Raw genomic sequence first — 19905 nt, forward strand, 5'->3', positions numbered from 1 at the left:
TCTGGGTTGGATATTTCCGTAAACAACAGGCACACATCACATCCGAGTAGGCAGTAAGCAACTGAGTAGAGCTGGAGTTACTGTATCCGAACTGTGCAGGGCATCCATGTGAATCCCTAGATCTGCTTATTGAGGAACTTTTGTGGCCATTACAGTTACTGCAGGTGTCGGGTAAGGTACATCCCAAATGTGGCATTGTAACCAAGCATGGCCGTGATGAGTATAGGGGCACAATGACCTCACTTGATCTAGATGTGAAACCATATGGGATAAGGTGGGCTATATAGAAGGTCTGTCTAACCACTTTGGCAACGTGATTGTCAAAGGCGAGAGTACGAACAAGTCGTGTCCCCAAACCCCTAACAACTACTACTGTATGTAATGGATTATTACCTATGTGGTAATGTGTGGGCATTTTGTTATTCCCAAAGGGGATGACTATGCAACTAATGGCATTTAGCTGTAGGCCATGGCTCAGGCACCAGTCATCCATCTCTGTGAGACCCTGTTTGAGTATGCATGTGCCAGCTGGAGAGTTGATTATGGCACCCAGTTTGCAGTCATCTGAAAACATGGTCAGCCATATTCCTCCTGTGTTAGCCTGTACGTCAGACAAATATATACTGAACAAGAGAGGTCCCAGGACTGAGCCTTGTGGGATGCCATGTGTAACTGGTGTATAGTCAGACATGGCACCTGCAATACTGACCATGTGGGTGCTATCCCTGATCCAGGTAGCAATCCATTGTGTGAGATATGTGTCGATATTGATGCTGGTGAGCCTATGCATAATGGCCGAGTGGGGTATTGTGTTGAAGGGTTTTGCAAGGTCCAGGTAGGCTGTGTGGACAACCGTCCCTATGTCGATGGACCTGGTAACTGTTTAAAGAATACAAACAGGTTCAAGAGGCGAGATCTGCCCACAACAACGCTGAAATGTGTAGGACACAGTGTCTGTAGGTTCCCGATGTCTATGTGTATGAGTCCCATGACAATACGCTCCATAGCTTTGCAGAACAGGCTAGTTAGGCTTATAGGGCAATATTGTCTGTGGTCCACTGTGGCACCAACTCTGTGGAGCGGGACCACTGTCACTGTACGCCATTCCCTGGGTACATATCCTGTAGTAACTCTGATATTGAACAGTGACTTAATGTGAGGGTTACGTCTGTCATGAAGCTCATGTAAGACGCAGGCCGGGACACCATCTGGCCCCATTGATGCTGTGTTGTCCGCTTTGGGGAGGGCAGCACTCACCTGTTTATTTGTGATGTCAGGGAGGTTACACTCTGTTGGGATGGACAGTTGCTCCTTAGGGGGGATAGGGGGAGACATCTGCACTGAACCTGTTTGCCAGGATGTTGGCAATGTCAGTGGGTTCAGGGTATGTTTAGTCAGTATGCAGTAACTCACAGCATATCAGTGAGTGTCTACCCAGGTTCCTGACATAACTGAAGAAGGCCTTGTGATTGTCCTACGTGTCTGATGCAATTGTCCGTTAGAAGCGGGCCTTAGATAAATTCATGAGTGATCACAGCTGTCTGCTAGTACAGATCACAGATGCCTTCCCTGTCTGGGATTGTGCTCTATCATGTAGTAGCTTCCTCTTTTTGTTGTATAGCTTATTAATGGCCAGGGTCTACCAGACAGGTCCCCTGCCATTGGAGGAGTGAGTCTTGTTGTTATTTGGGATAGCACGAGCCATGCAGTCCACTAGGTGTCCATAGAATGTGTATGTAAAGGATTCAGCAGCCTGAGCTGTATTTACCACTGTCCCAGGGTCTCTGAAGGATAACACCTTGGTTTGGAGAAGTGAGACGTTTGCTTTTGAAAAGTTCACCAAGATTACCCAGGATGGGTGTGAGGACGGGATATGGATGCCCAGTGAGATAAATGTATGTTCTGACCTTACCAGTGAGGGGTATATCGCTGGTGTGGAACATAGAGTCCCCATGTTGGTGATGATCAGGTCCAATATGTTTTCCCCTCTTGTGGGTGTGGTGACCGGTTGTGCCATAGCATATGAGTTTACAAATAGTAGCAACTGTTGGGTGAGGGTGTTGGGGCTTGAGTAGTATCCCCAGTCAATGTTTGGGTATTTGAAGTCACCCAATATAATGGTGTTTGGGGAGACCTTCATATTCTCCAGTGTTCCCAGGAAAGCCGAGTGTGGTTCCTGAGTTTGGGAGGGTGGTCTGTAGCAGGCAACAAACTGAAAGGCAGTTTTGCACAATGTTAGTTGCATATGTATTGTCTGCGATGCTTCGTGCAGTGCTACTAACCCGGAGGTGTGTGTATCTGTGATGTATATGGATACTCCACCTATTTGTGTTGGCCGTTCAGAGTCTTGTGGTCAGAAAGCATGGTATGAAATATAACCTGGTAGTGCTGGTGTGCATTTGTGAGCCTGAAGCAGGTGTCTGTTAGTGCACAGATATCACTATTCTCCATACTGAGGAGAGTCCTGATTGGGTGCAATTTGAGGATAACACATCTGGTGTTGAGCAGCATTACCCTTAGTTTAATTTACTCTGTAATGTCTATGGAGGTGGGTTTGTCTTTTGAGCCCCGCTTAAAAAAGGCACTATGGTGGTAGCAAGAGCCTTAGCCAGTATTAGAAAGTCCAAGGGTGACAGGTGCAAACTGTCCATAGCGAAGCTACGTGGCATGTCACCCCAGGCTGACAGACACTGGACCCCTTTGAATGACACCAATATGTTAGCCAACTGTTAAATGTGATCAGTTTGTCTGTATACTGTGACATCATACTTGGTGAGTGTAAGATGCTACACAAGGTCAGGGTCATACTGGCCTGGGCTACATGATCAGAGAGTTCCTCTATGTATCATGTCATGTGGTCCAGGGAGGAACATCTGAGGTTTTATGCATCGGCATGGACAATGATGGAGCCATTTCTGTACTTGCTTTGGAGTGACCTGTGTGCATGTGTTATGTGGCGGATCCTGGCACCCTACAGACAGCTCAAAGTGACCATCCCCTTGTTCGGCCTGGTGAGTAGGACGTCAGTGTGTCTGACAATAAGTGTCACCTATTACAAGTGTATTAGGTGTGTTGTTTAGCCCAAAGAGCAGTGACTGTGTGGCACACTGACATTGTGAACTATGTGATATGTGGGTATTGTAGTGGGGTAGCAGTTGTCTGTGTGTCTGCTTTGGAGGTCTCTGCTGCTTAGGCAGAGTTTATTTAGAGCCTCCGTGTATGGTTATGTGTGATAATGTGGTTTGATTGCTGTCACTATAGGTTTATGTGAGACTGATATGTGATGTGTGTGGCTACCTTCACCACCTGATAGACTGTGCCAGTCATGAGTCGAGAGAGCTCAGCTTCCTCTATGTCTATATAGTTGCATCTCTCACATATATCTGAGTTTGTTGGGAGGTGGAGAGTACACACAAAACCGACCCCTGGACATGCCAGGATATTATAATGACATACTCTGTAGACTGATCACAAAGGATCAGTAGGCTGTTAAGTGTGTAAAAGAGTATAACAGGGATTAGTGCTCAGGTTTGTCGGTGTTTTATAAAGAGTAGCTGCGAAGGAGTCCAGACGGAATCATGACACCTCCTTCAGCTATGTCATAAATAGCAATGTGCACTCATATATGTCCTGATTCAGGGCCAACAATAGCTGACTGACAATGCCGACATCCTGTTAGACAGAACCATATATACATACCCACCTCCCACTGATGAAAGTCCCTATCATCATACCAGGAGATATCACATGTAGAATGGGTGAGCAGCTCCCCCCAAAGCTGAAAGCATGGCAGCAATTGGATTACATTGTTTCCCTATATGTGTCATGAATGAACTACAGAACAAACAGACCCTGCACCTGAACAGTCTGTTGAGCCTCACCCTCTCCACAGGATCTGGAACCGTAGAATGTGTTACAGCAACATATGGCACTCCCCACAAGTGTTGGTGCACAACACACCATGGGAAGTATAGTCCAGTAAGCCTTTGAAGTCTGATCTGCAAGGCCATGGAGTCCATCATGGTTGAAGTCATAAACAGAGCTATTGGAAGCTGACAAACACACAACCCTACCAACTGTGGTATGTTCATGTGCAGATCATGGTTCCCAAACATGCTAGACTGTTTGCAAGGCAGCCACCCAGGACATATATCACTGAACGGAGCTACACATGTCTCACATAGACTTTGAATAACCCTTTATCAACATTCCAGACACATGTCGTATCCACAAAACCAACAATTTGTGCATAAATATGTGTTGACATATGAAGGAATGTCAATTTGTCCACAGATAGATCACACAAGCTAAGAATTATGTGTTCCTGTTCAAGCCGTTGACACCTGCCGACCCACATGGCTCATTCCTGGGATTGCATAAAACAAAGTGTACACACATTACCATGTCCAGTCTGATGATGTCAGCATCCTACAAATATAGCAGGAGAAAAGAAACCACCCAATAAGGCATATAGCGTGTCATGTTAATGCATATCTCTCTAGTAGTATAGTTAGGTAGGGGTTTGAATCCTGCAATTGCTGACTGTGTGTGGGTGATGTGTGTGATTTCCTTTGAGAGGAGCGCCCTTTTTTGGAGACTGGGAAAACACATTAAAAGAGGTACATTCCTCTTTGGAAAGTCTGATGATGTCAGCATCCTACAAATATAGCAGGAAAAAAGGAACCACCCAGTAAGGCATATAGCATGTCATGTAATGTGTTTTTCTCTAGTATCATCACATAGTTAGGTAGGGGTTTGAATCCTGTAATTGCTGACTGTGTGTGAGGGGTGCATGTATGTGATTTCCTTTGAGAGGAGTTCCCTTTTTGGAGACTGGGAAAACACGTTAATAGAGGTACATTCCTCTTTGGAAAGTCTGATGATGTCAGCATCCTACAAATGTAGCAGGAGAAAAAAAAAACACCCAGTAAGGCATATAGCGCATCGTGTTAATACGTATCTCTCTAGTATCGTAACATAGTTAGGTAGGGGTTTGAATCCTGCAATTGCTGATTGTGTGTGTGTGGGGGGTGTACGTGTGTGATTTCCTTTGAGAGGAGTGCCTTTTTGGAGACTGGGAAAACACATTAAAAGAGGTACTTTCCTCTTTGGAAAGTTTGATGAGGTCAGCATCCTACAAATATAGCAGTAGAAAACAAAACACCCAGTAAAGCATATAGCGCACCGTGTCAATGTGTGTCTCTCTAGTATCATAACATAGTTAGGTCAGGGGTTGAATCCTGAAAACGCTGACAGTGTGTGGGGGTGTATGTGTATGATTTCTTTTGAGAGGAGTGCCCTTTTTGGAGACTGGGAAAACACAATAAAAGAGGTACATTCCTCTTTGGAAAGTCTGATGATGTCAGCATCCTACAAATATAGCAGGAGAAAAGCAACCACCTAGTAAAGCATATAGTGCGCTGTGTTAATGCGCATCTTTCTAGTATCATAACATCGTTAGGTAGGGGTTTGAGACCTGCAATTGCTGTGTGTATGTGTGACACTGTTGGTCAATGCAGTGTGGGTTTTGCTTTTACTATGGTATGACATATCAGGATTAAAACAGTATGTGCATTGCACACATCAGGTATCTGTGTGGCAAATAAATATATGTACATGTGACTTCAATTAGTACATAGGTGTGAAGCCTGCATACTACATGAATACATTTGTTTCCTTTGACAGACTGTGCCGCTGCTTCTCAGATCGTAGGTCACATATGTATGTATGTGACAAGGCCAGCCACTGTAGTGATCTGTGGCCAAGGTCATCTGTGCCACACACACCCATGACAGTTACTATAGAGTAGTGTGAGTGAGGGTACATGCCTGGGGTATATGTCAGACATGTTCATACACAATAACGACTGGCAATAATGGACAGTCATTATAGGTGTACAACATCCTTGTGTATATGCATTCAGACCCCTAATGTCTTATGTGATACACCGAGGGACTCCACAATTTCTCTGGAGATGTGGATACCAAGGGACAGATGACATAACACGTGGTTGTATGTACACATTGGTACCCAACATACATGTTGGGGGCTACCACCTATGTAGTACTGTCGGGATAGTATGTATAGTAAATGTGGATGACTATGCCATAGTCGGCTTAGTGTTATACAGCATGTGTCGGACAACAGGTATCTGTCTGTATGATACCTTTGTGTAGGATATGTGTCCCATCCAGAGAATGCATTGTAGGCCAATGCATGCATTTCCAGATGTGGATGGACATATCCCTAGTGTGTTTGCATGTACCTAAGAGGCCTATATGCCAAACAGGTGTGGTCCCAGGAACGGGTGGAGGTCAATACCACTGGTTACTGTTATAGTATAGTACCGGAAGGATCCAACTGTTACTGAGTTCCCTACAACTGTGTGTCAGTTGTCAGGACATCATCTAATGATTGGCTATAGTCATGCTGTTGAGGTTGTGTATACTACCAGAATGCAAAACACTGACAGATATTAACAGTATCCCCACAGCATAGTGTCAACCCATGTCATACACACATGTGTACCCATGTTAGTACATATCTGTAGTAGAATGCATACTGGCCATAGAGAGATACTATGAAATGTTAACAATGTGTAAAACAGGGTATGTCACACGTCCCATGTGTCCACTATGCACGTACATGCAGACAGTGCGCACCCACCATGTTCACAGATGTACACCTGCTAATCTGTACTGCACACATCACACACGTACTGTCCACTCCCTAACACATGCTGGCAACACTATACACTTCAGCCAAGTGGCACATGGGTGGACAATACATACTCAGACCTAACACTGGTGTAAACAATGCTACATTGATGATCAGAACTTTGATGCATCATGCCTGCTCAGATATACCTACAAGGATATCATTACACTTTCTTGATGACAACTTGCTAATATTGCTACACTGCTATAATGTCACCCTGTGCATCAGCACCATGTTAGCCTGTTCCTGCATCAATGTTACAGATGACAGGAGGTGGCACAGGTATCATCATATGCACAGGGTGTGTTGTTGGTTTGCCAGACCCCGACATTGACCCATCCAATCGACATGTCTGTGTGTGTGTGTGTGTGTGTGTGTGTGTGTGTGTGTGTGTGTGTGTGTGTGTGTGTGTGTGTGTGAGGGACAACAGTACAGCATGAGCCAATGTTGATGTAATGTGTGTGTGTATGTGTGAGCCCTAGTTGTTTGGTTAATGTGTGTGTGTCTGCATGCACACAGCTCCACCATGTGGCTGCCATATACGGGAGGTTGTGGAACAGCCACAGACTGTACCTGCCAGGCTGTACAGATCACTGTCTCCGGCCACTGACATGGTACCTGTGCCTGGCAGGGGTGCTACGGACAGTATCGGGTACCAACCCTGACTGGGTACTATCATCAGAGGCAGAGGTATGTCGAGTGGACCCATGTCCCTGCTGGGACTGGCCAGAGCCACGTGCATGTGGTCTACTAGGATGGTCAATCGACAGCCCAGCCCCAGCATTGCTGGGGCTGGTACTGCCACTATGGGAGCAGCTGCAATCTGTGGGCCATCCGCTATAACTGCCAGCTGTTGATGTTGCTGGCATGCATCTGCGTCGACGTCTCAACCATCCTGCATGGTCCTGGCTCATGGAAAACACATTGTGGAGGGCATCTAATGTCTCCCCCCAACGTCTATCAATGACCTCGGTGTAATTCCGGATTACACCGGCAAGGTCCTGGATGCTGTCATTGATAGCGGTGTAATGGGCCCTCTGCGCCCTTAGTCCCTGTCTGGTGTACCGTTCCATACGTGCCTGCATTACAGCCTGGAACATACTCGAGGTTGTAAGACCTGTGAGGGCACGTCTGCCAGGGGCAATACGACCAGTGGTGCTCCCCCAAGAACCCCTGGACATCTGCCTATGTGGTACCATTCCAGGAATCTGGGTATGGCTGCTGTGAGGGGATGCAAGTGCCATGGGTACCACACTATCCTGGTCAATGCCAACTGTATACTGTCCCCATGGGGTGGAACGCTGTGTACTGTCGATTGGCGGACCAATGACAGACCCTGTCAAACCTGCCTGTGCCACAATACATGCCTCATCATCTCCACTATTTGTGGCAGTGACTTCAGGTTCCCTGCTGCATTCAGCCATCCCAACCTCAGCACCTGTGAGAGGAAGACAGGAAACACACTTTACAATCTGTACATGATGTTAGCACACATGCACACATGCACACATGAACACATGAACACATGTACACATGAACACATGAACACATGCACACATGAACGCATGCACACAAATACACTCCTCACTACAGCAGATACACACACACCAGCAATCCAACACATACTCAATAGCGGGTGAAGGTGGGTGACAGTATCACAAGGCAAACAGTCACCTCAAACATGTCAGCATGCAGAATATGTGTTGCTCAAGACCATGCAGTGCGAGTGTAGACAGCCCTATTTAATGACAGTATACATGGCTTTGATGCATGTGTGTAGTTGTTTAGTGATTGGCTACACCCTGGAACACAATGTGTACATGGACACAACATTGCTGTGCAAGTATTATCAGCTCTGCAATGTCCTGTGCACCATCACTCACAGGTATACATATCATGGCTGCATGTGTTATCTGTGTGACACATAGATTTTCATGTCTGATTACAGTGTCTATGTCCATAGCAGATAATAGTGGGCACAGGTGTAGCACATGCATGCTATGTACACACACGGGATGAGTGGTGCATGTAGACGTGAAGGAATCCAAATGCTCGACATGGCCATTGTACAGTGGTTATGGTGAGTGTGGACATATTGCAGATATGTCGGTGCCAGCCATGACGTGGCATGCTGCACGACTGCAACATTAAACACCACACATACCCAATGTGTGTCATGTGACCTATACACCCAATAGCATTCCAGGACATATATGTGTCACGTTGTACAGATGGTGACTGCTATGCATATTGTGTATACTGGCATATGTAAGCACACACACAACATGCTATGCATATTGTGTATAGGTGCATATGTTTGCACACACACAACACTGAGGTGCAAAGCAATGACTGCTATGTGTAGTACTGAGGTCACTGTAACTGGATGGGGTGTAGTACCACGAGCCATCATCATCATGCATCATGTGGTCATTCATGGCTACTAATGTGTGACAGACCACCACCTAGCATGCTGTACCTGAATGGCAGTGCCATGGCTACATTCAAAATTACACAGCCACTTTGTACATGGGTGTGTGAGGTGCCCAATAGGGAGCATTGTCTAAGAGGACTGTGTTATGTGTTGAAGAGTGTTGCACAACCCCATGATAGGCCTCTACCCCTGAGGTATATCATGTGTGTGTGGATGACATGTGGGATACTGAAGTGTGACCTTAAAGCAGGTGTGTGGTAACGCCATATGTAGCATGTTGAGGTGTACTGCATATGATAAATGTGTTATGTTGTGTACAGCTGTAGCAACTATGCCTATTCAATGTGCAGTATGGTGTTGCCACAACTGTGTCTGATGCTCTGTGTATTGAATGTCATTGAGGCAGCTACTGACATTACTGAGCTGTGCAATGTCTTACAGCAAACATGCACTGCATGCATTATGCGTAGGTGTGTTACGTGTACATAGCCAACACCTCACCTATGACATGCGCATTTCATTACCAACATTGCAGTTATACCACACTCACCAGCATGGATTGTCTGCCCTGCTGTCACACCAGAGGGACCTACGAGAATATGAGAGAGTTCATCAGTGGCCACAACTGTGGCATTGCTACTGTGGGTTTGCTAAACTACAGTAGAACAACAGTCGACAGTCACAGGTGTACAGATAATATTCCAAATATCAGTATTGCACAACACTAGGCAGCACAACTGCTAAACACACAGTACACATCTCACATAGACATAATCTAACAATACAGGTAACTGTAGTCTACAGATAGGGCATGTTACTTGCACGCTCCATGTGAACATGCTGGGTGGCTCCAGCCTCCATGAAAACACATGTCTGTGGGAGTTGCTGTTGTTGTCCAGGAGCCACCATGCTTAGGAGCAGCTCCTCCACTCTGGTGAGGGGGGGATGAATGGCCACCCCACCACCTGTGGCAAGCTGTTGTCTATGGATATCAGACACACACCGCCGGACATGTCTAATTAAATCACTGCAGTGATGGCGTACTTGCTCATATGTCCAGTTATGCATGCCTATGTCATTTACCTGACGAACAAGATCTTGCCATAGTGCAGTCCGCTCATGCTGGTGCTGGCTGCTTCTGGAAAACAGCAGTGTGTAGTGCTGCACCAGGATTTGCTGGATCTCCTCTTCCTCCGCTGCTGTGTGACAAGGGTTACGTTGGTGGGCCATCAGGCTGAAAGAGAAATGAACAATATGTGTGAGCGAGTCCTGTGGCACACTTTACACCCTTAACCACAGATATCACTTCACTGCCATATATACCATCTGTTTGTCTGTCAGAGGATACACACGTTCAATACCACATATTGGTTCTCAGGCCACAACTGACTAACAGTGCCTGACACACTCTATATATCAAACCACTATACAACAGCACCCGGCACACTGTTTGTGACACAATGCACAACCTCGCCACAGGGGTATATATCACGCTAATGCACGAACAAAGATGTCATCCATTGCAATGAATGTAAAGTACAGTTACAGTAGTACCAGTAAACCACCCTAGTCATTGATGCCATAGCCCTGCCTAACATATGTGTACAGTTGTTAATATAGGTGGCATACTGCTGTAACAGAGAATATATGTTGCTAGATACACACGTATACCCTGTAACACACATATGATTGCGGCCATGGTACAGGCATAATTACACACACATCAGACAAACATGCAACACACCACTGTATGCCACTACAGATGAGCTTTACTTGTGTACCATACATTACTGTGTGCCACTACTTACAAACCCTTATGCCTGAGTTATGTCCTCTGTGCAGACTACAGGTAAACACACAAGACAGTGTTTCCAAGCAATGTGAACACACACCATACTGTGCTGTTTAGGTCTACAGCTTCAGGTAGTACTACAGTTCATATGGGAGTCGGATTCACCAGCAGTACCACTCACTAAGCATACATGTATTGCTTTAGCCTACAATGGGACACCACAGTTGTCAACAAGGAACTACGTCACATCATATGCCATACGTCTATGTCTGCCTAACAATAACATACACATCTTTTGCTGGCCTCACAGCTAGGATATACACTACCATGTCAGATACAACTTCACACTACACTATCACACCTTTACAGACCTTGCACACATTCAGCATTACACTTTTTCAACCTCACATAGCAGGTATTGCATTGAGTACATGTGTGAGTGCATAGTGTCATAGGTAGTTGATATGCTATTGGCCCTAGGGCCTACAGCAGCCTAGCCATATACTACCCTGGCCTTTGCCACACATGTACTTTGATTTCACTTGCCCCTGTCAACCAGAACCACAGAGGAGATTCCTGGGGTGTATTACCAATCTCACAAACAATCATCAGGGGTATTTATGACAACTGCTAATGAAGAGCCTTGTTTGCTATTGCTAGGTGGTCTATTCCAGAGTATGGCATATCTCTGAGATAGGAACCTATCCCTCCAGCATGTTCTGTTTAGTGAGCTGATGAGGTTAGGGCCCTAGAGCATGTAGCCTGGAGAGATTGTGATATGTTGCCATGGTGGTTGTCACACAGCTATGGGTCTGACATACCTCTGTGTGGGCAGTATGCAATACAGTCTAGCTGTGGTTTTGTGAGTCAGTCTGCATAGGGCATCTGTTTGAGGCCAGTATTACCCTTTGTAAGGTATGTCTGTGGCTTTTCCACTTGCTGTAGTTGTCATATGAGGTACATACCACATGGGGCATTGTGACGAGTAGAGGGGAACACTGACCTATATTTCCCAAGATGACACACCTGTTGTCATGACACATATCACATAGACAGATTACAAGTCTAGTGTGGCACTGTCTTTATCAAAGGGGAGGCTACTGTCCACCTGTGTCCCATGTTCCCTTATCACACCTTCAGTGTTAGGTAGATTTCTACCTATGTGATAGTTAATGGGTACAGTGTTTTGGAAAGGAGGAATGGAACTGCAGTACCTGTTGCAGTACATATGACCCCATGTCTCTCTCGCTCTCTCTCTCTCTATTTATATATATATATATATATATATATATATATGTATATATATATATATATATATATATATATATATATATATATATATATATATATATACATACATACATATCTATACACATACATGTACACATCCATTGCTGTACATATAGATGTACATATAGGCACATGTACAGTCCACCCTTCATGGTGGGGATATTACTTATGCGACAGTTGTGGGATGTACAGTTATGTGATTATATTGCACAGTGTTATGCAGAATGCATTTTGGTGTCCTCAGCCCATGTAGCTTTAGCAGGCCTCACTGGCTGCAACACAGCAGATCTGACAAATCAGTCCCACAGCGTTTAACCACCACATGACATATATCAGCACTGCATGCTGTTTTCTATGCCTCACACTACGACCTACATAGATATATGCACATAACAACCTTCAACGACATAGATGTGCCCACCCTTCACTAACAGTTGCAGTATGTCCCTTGCCTTATGCACATGTGCAGATACAGATAGATACATACTGCTGCCACATATGGATGATTTGCAGTGTGTAGAGTACTCTTCAGGAACATCGACTACATGCTGGCACATACATATGAGTTTCATACCTTACCTTTGTTTTCCCTGCTCCGTCTGTTGTTACTGTTTTGTTGTTGTTTTTTTTTTTTTTTTTGGTTGTTTGTTTTGGGTTTTCTCTGTTTCTGTCTCTGTCTCTTTTGTCTGTGTCTCTGTCTGTGTCTCTGTCTCTCTCTCTCTCGCTCACTATGCATGTATGGACAGCAGGTACAGCCTGCTTTTCTAGGTATCTGCACATGTGCATGTGACAGCCTCTGCACCAATTGCTGCCCACCATTCAGTAATTGCATGCAGCCTGCTGTGTGGTGATTGCAGTACTCACTGTGAATGCAGCCCACTGCTATAAAATGCTAGGTTAGGTAGGCATAGCCCTTTCAGCTTTCCAAGGTGGGGCCCATGCTTGTTTGCTCTGGGCACCATTGTGTCAGTCAGAAGGTTGCTATATGTCTCTTATCTGAAGCTAGGGTTGTAGCCAGTGATATGCATGTTGTACGCAAACCTGAATGTTGTTGCTTCCAGTACACACTTCTCAGTTGGACATGTACTCACCCCTCCAAATGCTAACACAGGATACATGGGAGTATGTACTTTCTTTCTGAATTAGACAATTAACTGCCATACAAATGTGGTTATTGCAATGTATTCCTCTGGCACATGCACTGTTTGTGAACTGCTATACTGTATTTATTAAGTTATTCACTTCTGAACAGTGTGTGGTTTGTTTGTGTTGACATTAGCACAGGCTGCTCAACACAACTGGACATATTTCAGTACTGAGTATGCCTACCTACACCCTTGTTTTTGCCTGAATACACAGGTATGTTGTACCTTTGGGTAGGGGTGCAGAACTGCAAAGAGCATTTTTTATTATCATGTGAGGTTTATCTTGCTGAACATACAGGGTTGCTGTGTACCTGTTAGTCTATCAAGGCAAGTAGTCTGTCTGCGTAGCTCCCACCTGTGGACATATCCAGATGGTAGCTAGAGGTTAGCCTATTATTCTTTGTCTGTGCACCACACCAGTCTTTTCAGCACTGGCACAATGGCATTGTCACAGTTGGTTGCTAGCAGTATATGGCTACATCCTGTGATATTTCTGTGTTGTACTCCTACATAAGGGCATGCTTGTGGAACTCCTTCCAAAGCTATTTTCAGAGTGTGTAACAGCAAGAATGCTGATATGCCTATGTGTTTCTGCCTCTGCCAGGCCTCAGATACTCTCAGGTATATATTTGAATGGCCTCAGTGAAAGGTACATATAAGTGAGATACACCTGCAATATATTACAGACATATCGCAGTTGAGACTTTCTTGGGAATCGGAGCATATGTATTACTACACCTTTTCTGATGTGCAAGCAGTGTCTACTCTCACCTATTGACATTATTCATTAAGTGTGATTCCCCACTTTTCTGCCTAATGTTAGTACTTTTCAGAGTAATTCAGAGGGGCACAGCTAACATTTGTTTACAAATCAGGGACATCCCTGTAAAGCAGTCACATGTGGGGAGTCTGGCCTCTGCCCTATTCAACTTTGCCAGTGTTTATCCTGGTCTGATACTGTGTGGTGTTTGTAAGGTGCTACTGTAACATTATTCCCTGCTAGAATGTCTGGTTCTCTTTTCACAGTCATGTCATGCAATTCCACAACAACTGCTTGTAATGGCCAACAGAACAGGATTTGTGTTATGCCATTCCTAATTTCCATTTACATTCCCTCATTGTAATGCATGATATATTTATTTCAGCACCAAGTTATTTGTATATCTGCTGTGGCTTAGTGGTAATTCATGCAGTCTACTGTGTCAATGGTCTGGGGTTCGAGACTGGCAGTGTTTTTTTCTTTTGCTGCTGAGGAGAACAAGGGCTCTGACATAGAGTGACTAAGGCACTTTTAAGCAGTTGTAAGTAGGTTTGCGTGGGTTTGCGCGATGCTTAGCAATACTAAACTAAGCGCACACATGCGCACACTCACTTAAACCCGGTTACTGCTGCTTAAAAGTGCTTACTCCCGCTAACCCCATGCTAATTTCTTTTAAAGAAAAGGACATGGGGAGATAGGAAAGTGGTGAAAAAGGGGGCACAAAGAGGGACAGACAGTAGGTAAACAAGCTTGGGATGTGCAGGACGGGTGTAGGGAAGTTCCATAGCTGCCCATTTCTTTACCAGCAACAGCTGTGCATATGCAATAAATTTGGAGTGATATTTGAAACCTTCCACCCCTGGGAGAGGGGTGAGGACAACAAAGTATGTTGTACTGCCAATTATAATTATCAGTTTACATGTCCAGTGGACATGTGTGTGAAATGGGCAGCTATGTATAGGGCGTAATTTTTATATGGGTACAGATTGCCCTTTTTTTTCAGGTGAGAATGGAAAGTGAGATAGAGGAAGTAGGTATGTTTGGGGAGGTAGGTTGGTGAGGTTAACAGACAAGACAAACAAGACACATACAGGGGCAGTGTATGACACATGGGGTGGGTGAACACAACTGACAGGGACGGATGTTTGGAAATCGCAAGCCCATGAGCCCAAAGATGGTAACAGTGGAACTGAGATCCCCACCCATGGGCAGTCACCACTGCACCTTCACAGCCCCGAGGGTGGCTGTGCTGGGGGCTGTGTAGGATGGACAGGCTCACCCATGAGATGAGCCACTCTCGCCTCGAGCTAGCGTAGGGGATCAACGACTGAACGCTGGATCTCCCTATGCACCACAGCCCGGACCCTTCGAAGGGTGACAGGTGGCCCTTCTCCACCCATGCTTGCACAGGGGGACAACCCCCATCCCCTGCAGCGCTTCCACCTGAAGGTGGCACAGGACCAATGGAGGAGGGGAGCCAGGGCTGGGCACAGGACCTGCTGGTGCCAGGTACACTCGCCAGCTGAGGAGGGACAGGTGGGTCTGCTGGGACCGGCCTTCCCATACGTTATGCGATTAGGTGTGTTTAATTACAGCATAAACAACAGCATTCCAGATTAGTTGTAACAGCATGCAGTAATATTCCTATTAACCCAACACACCAAGGTTTCAATAGTTGAACAGCAAACATAACACATGCATATATTGAACGACAGTGAATATTCCAACAGCATGCAGGGATGATTGGTAGCAACCGGCCACCATGATTGTGGTGTTTGAACAGGGCACATGCATCAAAGTGAATGCAAATATTTATAGAACAATAGGACATATGTCCCAACAAATATTTGAGATTACACATACCCATTGAGGTGTGTAATTGCATGGTTTATGCACATAAAGTAGGGTGTAGAAAGAAACCTCAGTTAACATCTTATAAGTACTTTTAGTCTACACTACATTCCTAGTGACTGCAAGTGTATATCCCCTACATGTATTATTACACTTGCCAACATACATTAGGTTGTGTAATGGGTTTGGCTAGTTCAATATATACCTGACCTATATCTGACAAACTAACTGTCCAAGATGCAGATGTTACTGCTACATATTTCTTGATTTAATTTTATATTTCTTTATCTACATATCTGGATGTTTTCACATGACATTGTCACTTCAATTTGTATGGAACCCTGCATTTCTTGAAGCACACTCACATTTCTGGGGAACAAATTAACATGCTACTCGTGTGCCAGATTTACTTATGCATGCCAGCCAGTAACTGACTGTTGAGGACTGTATATATGCTTCACAGCTACTAGCACGTCCATCACCCACTTTAGATGGGACTGCACAACTCTGGGTCGCCATCACTTATTAAAACAGTACTATTTGTATAATGCAAGGGTACAACAACATTTCAAAGTAAGTGACACAGACACACTCCGGGTTTTATACCTTTATTAATTACATTACACACTTTTCCACAGGCTCGCTCCTTTATTTGATATAACAGTGCATATGGAAGACATATTCAAGACATATTATACCTTTATTAATAGGTTAGAACACTCTTTTTCAGGCTCACTCACTTATTTTATATGACAGTACATGCAGAGGACTTATTCAGAGCATTTTATGGCTGTATTATTGGACTACAACACTTTCTTTCATGCTCTCTCCCCTATTTTATATAACAATACATGCAGAATAATCACTAACCTGCCTGGTGGCGCAGCCTTAGCAGCCTATCTGCATAGGCTTGCTGATTCGCAGCACGGTCACCTGCAGCTGTGAAGTAAATGAAGGGATATTGAGACATACCTATCCATTATACAGAATGAATTATCAATTCTTACATACTGCATTCCATGGCTACCTACTCAGTTGTGGGGGCATCTTGCATCCCACAGGCCTCCTGTATCCATTGGTTCAGGCGGTCCTGCTTCCGTCTCTTCAGGTCTGCATGGTGGTGACGGACCTGCACACCAGTCCAAGGAATGCCTGTGACACTGGTGAGGTCATGAGCTAACCGGTTCCAAGCCTCTGCCTTGTACTCCATCCCTTGGAACCGGCCCTGCTGCCCCCTGCTATAAAGCATGCTTTGGCAGGCTTTTCTGGCTGTAGAGAACTCAGCACAGCTCCTCGTGGTATCCAGCAGAGTTCCTAGAGCAGCAGAGAAAGGAAAAAAGCAACTTTCCAGATTTTAAGTATTTTTTCTTGCATTTTTCGACCATTTGTGTTATTCAACGACTGTTTCTGTCTATTTTATAGTGGTATTACCTGTTTTTCCTGTTTTTATAAGCTTTAATTGTTGGTTGCACTTCTTAGTTTAAGTTTGCTTAAAAGTTAAACTCCAGGCTAATACACTCAAGTGTACTAGCTTTTGATAGCATTTAATCGAAAAGCAAAGCATTTATTGTGTTTTCTGTTCTGTCTGTGAAAAAAATTGAAAAAAAAACAAAAAAAATTCTTGTTTTCCTAACTTTCCTGGCTAGTTTGTTCCAGTGATCAGATTTTGCTGATCCCTGGGCTTTGTCTTGGTTCCTGTACTTCTCCATTTTCTTTGTTTGGTCAGGGGGAAGTTTCTTTACTCACCAGTGGGAGTGGGGAGTACTGAGCTGCCTGTTTGTCCTCAGAGGAGTGGTTTAAGACAGTAACTTGTAGTTCAGTGGCCATTTTGGGTCATTTCCTGCCTTTTCCAGCCCCCTTCTATAAAGCACGCTTTAGTGCGATTTAGCACGGAGTTGCCACTAGAGCAGCATCGGGCAGCGCCAGTTTAACAAGGTTAAACTTTTTCTGGCTCCATAAAGTCTGTTCTTCATTTTTTCCCTTAGAACTGCTCTACTAGTAACCTAAACAGTATATCCCTTGACTAAAAAGCGCAGCACTTGTTCCTAAAAGTTTTTTTTTTTTTCTCAAAAAAAAAAAAAAAAAAAAAGCTCAGCACTTGTCACTTCTATATTATACAAAGTCCCTCACTTGAGAAACCCCCCCAGGAGTACCCACTTCCTTACTAAGTCCTCTCTTATTCAGTCTCATACCTAACTTCTTAATTTTTCTAGCATGTCGAAGGGCCAGATGCTGGCGTCCTCTCCTGCCCAGTTGGTGAATCTGGGAATACTGAGGCAATGTTACAATTGCCTCATGTACACAGACAACCCTCTCCTCCTCCCACATAACACAAATACTTGCGAGAGATGCAGCTATTTAGCCAAACTGGAGGCTGAGCTCTCTCAACTCAGGACTGGCAAGACCAGACAGGAGGAGAAGGAAACTACACACACCAAAAAACCAGCTTCACATAATGCTACCACACCACTGAATCAAACACATAAACACACAAAGACATACTCGGAGGCTCTGAGTAAAAATTTACCTAAACAGCAGAGGCCTCCAAAGCAGACACCCAAACAACTGCTATCTCAAGACACACCACAAGCAACACATAAACCACAAAATCAGTGTGCAAAGCAGTCACAGCCCTTAAGGCCAAATACAACACCAAACATACTTGTCATAGGTGACTCCATAGTCAGACACACTGACGTCCCACTCACCAGGCTGAACAAGGAGAGGGTCAAAGTAAGCTGCCTATCGGGCGCTAGAATCCGCCACATAACACAAGCACTCAGGTCACTCCACGGCAGGTACAAATATGACACAGTCATTGTCCATGCTGGTGTGAACGACCTGGGACGTACCTCCCTGGACTACATGAAAAGAGACATAGAGGAGCTCTCTGATTATGTAGCCCAGGCAGGTATGACCCTGACCCTGAGCAGTATCCTTCCTTCACCAAGAATGATGTCACAATATAGAGACAAGATGATCAGCTTTAACAATTGGCTTAATGTCTGGTGTCATTCAAAGGGGATCCAGTGTCTGTCTGCCTGGGATGACATGCTTGACAAGCCACGCTGCTTCACAAGGGACAGCTTGCACCTGTCACCCCTGGGATTCCGGATATTGGCTAAGGCTCTTGCCACCCCCATAGTGCCTTTTTTAGGCAAGACTCAAATTCTAAACCTACCACCCTAGAAAACAAAAATGGGAAGAAACTGAGGGTAATGCTGCTCAATGCCAGAAGTCTGAAACCTGGTTCAAGGCTCCTGAGAGCACCCTGGCACTATTAGGTTTTACCTCATATCATGCGTTCCGGCCCCAAAACCCGGACCACACCACAAAAGGAGGGGGTGTATCCATATTCATAAAGGATACCCACACCTCCAGGTTGGTGACAATGCACGAAGCTTTGGAAACCATCCAGGTGCAACTAACCATAGGCAAAACTGCTCTACAAATTGTAGCATGCTACAGGCCACCCTCTCAAACTCAGGAACCCCACACAGCCTTCCTGAAGACACTGGAGGGTATAAATGTATCTCCAAACACCATCATATTGGGTGACTTCAACTACCTGAATATAGACTGGGAACATTACTCAAGCCCTAACTTTCTAGCCCAATGGTTCCTCGAGTTCATAAATTCAAATGCCATGGAACAGCTAGTCACTGTTCCCACGAGAGGAGAAAATATACTAGATCTCATTATCTCAAACATGGGGACAAAATGCTCCACACCGGAAGTATATCCCTCATTGGTGAGATCTGATCATGGAAATCCACATCCCGCCCCCACCCCAAACAAAAAAAGACCACAGTGAAGAACTTCTCAAAAGCAAACTTCACACTACTCAAGACTGGTGTGGTATCCTTCAAGGCCCCTGAGCCAGTGGAAACCACAACCCAAGCTGCGGAAGCCCTTA

This window comes from Protopterus annectens, chromosome 8.part0 (genome assembly GCF_019279795.1).
Source record: "Protopterus annectens isolate FY-2018-M chromosome 8.part0, PAN1.0, whole genome shotgun sequence".
Taxonomy (NCBI): domain Eukaryota; kingdom Metazoa; phylum Chordata; order Ceratodontiformes; family Protopteridae; genus Protopterus; species Protopterus annectens.